Here is a 5,005-nt window from a genome sequence, read left to right as displayed (position 1 = left end):
ATAAATAAAATTAAAAAAAAATTAAAAAAAAAAAAAGATTAAAACACAACTTTCAGCTGGGCATGGTGGTGTAGATCTGTAATCCCAGCACTCAGGAGGCTGAGACAGGAGAATCCTTGTGCTTTTGAGACTAGCCTGGGGTACAAAGTGAGCTGAAGGCCAGCCTGAATTGCATAGCAAGACCCTGTCTCAAAAAGACAAAAAGAGGTAGCTTGCCCAATAGCTCAGTTGTTTAAAGCACCACTTGGGCAAATGCGGTCAGGCACAAGGGACCGTGATTTGATTCCCAGCCCCACAACTGCACCACAACTGACCTTAAGGCAGCCAGAACTAGCCACAAAGAAAAAAAAATCCTTAAGGGCCAGCCAAATAGCTCAGTGGATTAAAGTGCCTGCTTAGGCAGATGCATGGGTTGGACCTGCCCTGCCAGCACGGAGACAGGGATTGAGACTGGGTGTGGTGGCACATGCCTATAATCCCAGCTCTTGGGAGGCTGAACACAGGGGATCACCGGGAGTCTGATCTACGGCAAGACCCTGTAGACCCTTAATAAAATACAGAAGAAGAAAAAAAAGGACAAGAAAAAAAAAAGTGGCTTTCTTTACACAGGCCAGAGTGTGCAATCTCATTGGGATGAGATTTGTTATGCAAATCAAATGCTCAAATAACTTTCTTTTTTTGTTTTTGTTTGTCTTTGTGGTACCAGGGATTGAACTCAGGACCTTGTACTTGCCAGCCAGGAGCTTATGCTACTGAGCCATATAAGCCATAAAATAAGGCTTTGAAAGGGATTAGGTCCGCGTTGTGAGGGTTTCTTCGAAGTCGACCAATCTGTCCTTGTAGGTTCCCATACAATACTCAAATCCTCCTGGGGAAAAATAAATAAATAAATAAATAAATAAATAAATAAATAAATAAAGGTTTGCTCAGGATTTAAGAGTTATTAATAAAATTGTACAGGATATTCATCCTCCGGTGCTAAATCCTTATACTTTATGGAGACTATAGGTGATTTTTCAGTGTTAGACCTTAAAGTTACATTATTCTGCATTCCAGTGGAGGACAAGGTTGTTATTTGCTTTTGAATAGCAAGGTCTATTTTTTTTTTTTAAAGAAAAGTCCACCTTCTAATCATGTTGGCCTATATTGCCTCAAGGCTTTAAGAATTCCCCTATTTTTGGTGAGATTTTAGCCAAAGATTGAAGAATTATAAGCAGGGCTCTTACTGCAGTAAGGTGATGATCTGCTGATAGCAAACCAAGATGACGGAAGACGCCTCTCTAACTCCATCTTGGAACTTCATCACTGTGGCTCCCAATAAGGCTCAGAGTGGTAAGCAGAAAATGAATCACCTTGGGTTCCAAATAAAGGAGGGACAAGGAAGCCAAGAGCCCCATCAGAAATAAGCAATTACCAATAGCAAAGCTCCTGTAAGTGGGAGCCAGCTGCAAGGGTTTCTAGGAGTAGCAGGTCTCTTTTGGATTTAGGTTGCTAACCCTGGCCTCACTGTCGCATCCCTCCATGAAGCATTAAAAGGACTGGATTTAAAGCCCATATGGGGGCCGGGGAGATGGCTCAATAGAATAAGCACTTGCCTGGCAAGTGCAAGGCCTCAGTTCAATCCCCAGTTCTGCAATAAATTAATTAATTAAAGCCCTTATGTCAGACTGGTAAGTGCCAACAAGTATTTGACAGTCTTTTTTAAAAAAAATATTTTTTATTTATTTGATACAGGGTCTCACTATACAGCTCAGACTTGTAATGATCCTCCTGTTTCAGCCTCCCCAGCACTGGGATTACAAGCGTGCACCACCACAGTGGGTTTTGGTGGCCAGCTCAGCACACCTGGGGACAGGACCAGCACAACATGTGACACCAGGGATCAAACCTGGGTCCCTGGACTTGCTTGAGCAGGTGCTTAGACCAGCGAGCTATCTCCCCTGCCCAAAACTTGATACTCTTAAAGAAAAATTAACCTCAGTACCAGCCCTGTGTTTGCCTTTTAGATTATACTCAATAAGAAGCAAGACATGGGGCTAGGAGTATTTATTCAGATGGGTGGGGAATCCCCCCAACCTGTATTTCTCCAAACGACTGGAATAGACAGGAAAATGATGGTGACCCTGCCTCAGAGCAGCTGCAACACATCTCACAGTGGGACAGTCTGGTATGTATTTGCACCTCATGAAGAGTTGGTTTTCTTTTTTTTTTTTCTTTTTTTTCTTTTTTTTCTTTTTTTTAAAGAGTTGGTTTTCTGGGGCTGGTGAGATGGCTCAGTGGTCTAAGGCACCTACTTAGAACAAGCTAAGCTAAACAAAGCACAGGGACCGCGGTTCAATCCCCCAGCACCACATGCCAGCCAGCCCCGCCCCCTGGTGGGCTGAGCTGGCCACACACACACACACACACACACACACACAAAATAAATAAATAAATAAATATATATTTTAAAAAAAAAAGAGTTGGTTTTCTTAAAGCAAAAAGGATATTGGTTGCTAGCATGGTGAGCGAGCAGGCCATTCTGTTAAATAACCCAAGCATTCTCCTACAAACTACCACTGCCCCAAAGCCAGCCAACAACGGAAACTAACTCTGATTTGGAACATGACTGGTTTACAACTCTTGGCGCAGTTTATTCCAGAAGACCTGTCAGAGCAACCACTGGTGGCTTTGGGGTAGGAACTGTACACCAGTGGGAGGAGCTTCATAAAAGACACCAGAGCTTGGATACCATGGCAACACCAGACAGGGACGCAAAGCCCAGGCCCCGCCCACCGCACAAAAGTCAGCCGGCTGCACTCACTTGGGTCTTCCAAGGTCACAAGGAAATTAGTAAGCTTCTATACTGACTCCAAGTACGCCTGTATGTCCTTCGGGAAACAAGGACATCAAATATCCAATGGAACTACTGGCTCGGCTCAGAGTGGTCGCCCTCCCAACTCAGGTGGCTGTGACACACTGCCCAGGGCACCAAAAGGCAAAGTCCCATGAGGCAAAAAGGAGGGAGTCAGAAGGGTGACAGAGCTGCAGAAAAGCTGCTAGAGAGATAGCTTGGCGGAGCTTTGATACCTGACCTGGGCCTCTCTCAGTCTAAGCTTCACGTTTTTTTGTTTTTTGGGGATGTTTTGTTTCGGTTTTGGTTTTGGGGTTTTGTGTGTGTGTGTGTGTGTGTGTGTGTGTGTGTGTGTGTGTGTGTGTTACTGGGGATTGAACTCGGGACCTTGTGCTTGCCAGGCAGGCACTTATGCCGCTGAGCTATCTCCCCAGCCCAGTCCGAGCTTCATTACATGCTTGAGGCAAGGATGAATGGGGTTTCACTAAGGTGGACTCAAACTTGTTGGTGATCTTAATCCCTGAAGCCCCAGTGCCCAATTTTAAAACATGCAATCAAAGGGACACATGTGGTCAGGACATACCGAGCAGGTTTAATCCTGCCTTGTCTACAAGAGCCACACCCTAAAAGGATTAGTCAGAGGATTACACAAGGATGCCTTTTATGGGCTAAAAATTATCCTAAAATTCAGTGTAATCCATTTTAGAGTGCCCTCCTTTGAAGCCTAGCAAATAGACTTCACTCAGGTGCAAAGTCACAGATCATCAGGGTACACTGAGATGGCGACTGAGACTGGGAGCTCACCTGTAATCCCAGCACTTGGGAGACTGAACACAGGTGGATCACCACGAGTCCGATCTACATAGTGAGACCCTGTAGGCCCTGTACTAAAAAAAATACCCCCCCCAAAAAAAAGCCCACAGGAAAAAAAAAAAGAGAAATAAAAATTAATTAATTAATTAATTAATTAAAAAAAATTTCTTCTAGAGCTAAACAACTTCTCCAGACTTCCTCCTGCTGTTTATATAACCAGCACTTCCTCTCCCTAGCCTGAAAGGAGACCTGCATTAGCTCTCCTCCCCCTCCCTCCTGCTCCTCACTATAACCCCTCACTAACCTGGAAGTGGGGAGGTGGTGATTGAGGCAAATGGGCCCCTCCATCTCCTCAGAGCCAGCCTTGAATAAGTCACATTTCCTTTTCACCAAAATAAGTGGCCTCCTTTGATCCAGTCAATGGGGCAGATGCAAACATGAACACCGAATCTATGTGACCGATGACATCCTGCCGTGCGGTCCTTCTGGCTCCAGCAGGAGCAACCCTGCTCCAGCAATCAGAGCTACGCTGTTGGGGGTGGGGGTGGCAGGAGGTGTCTTTATCGCCACAGCCGCCCTGACTCTTGCCTGGAGGACAAGGGTGAGCCTGAACTGAGACCGGGAGGTTCAGCCCTGGCTCAGAGCTCTGAGCGCCTCATCCAGAAGGCAGGGGTCAAAGGAGAAGGGAGTGCTATGGCCTCCCACAAAGTCCAAGGCTACTGTCACCAGCAGATCAGAATCCCAGAAGCTGCAGACTTGGCCTCTCCCTCCCTGGGGTGCCCGGGAGAAGGCACGCTCTTTCCAGAGGACCAACCTCCCTGTGGGTGGGGGCAGCGTGTCATCCACAGGATCCAAAGCCTGGGAGGGGCTGCAGATCTCGTTGGGTCTGCCTTCCCTCCGGTTCCGTCTTTCCCATATTCCGTGTCTTCTGAATGTGCTAAGTCCTGGAGTAGTGTAGACATAGGAGGATGTGACCAGCGTCAGAACAGCTTCAAGCAATTCCTCAGTTTCCGAGGGCAGGGTGGGGCTCCAGGGAGGTCAGTTGGATGATTTTTTTTTTTTTTTTTTTTTTTTTTTTGCCTCCTTGAGACAGGATCTCACTATGCAACTCAGGCTTGACTTGAACTTATGTTGTAGCCCAGGGTGGTCGTGAGCTCGCAAGGATCCTCCTGACTCAGCCTCCAAAGTGCTGGCATTATAGGTGTGCGCCACCACACCCAGCTAAACAGAACCTGGTACTTTTTTTTTTTTTTTTTTTTTTCTTTTTTTTTTTTTTTTTTTTCTCCCCGGTACTGGGGATTGAACTCATCAGTTGGAATTTAGACCTACAAGACAGAAGCGGCATGGTGGCGCACACCT

Source organism: Octodon degus, unplaced genomic scaffold (genome assembly GCF_000260255.1).
Source record: "Octodon degus isolate 3935 unplaced genomic scaffold, OctDeg1.0 scaffold00001, whole genome shotgun sequence".
In the NCBI taxonomy this organism is placed as follows: domain Eukaryota; kingdom Metazoa; phylum Chordata; class Mammalia; order Rodentia; family Octodontidae; genus Octodon; species Octodon degus.
Note: the sequence above shows the minus strand (reverse complement) of the source record.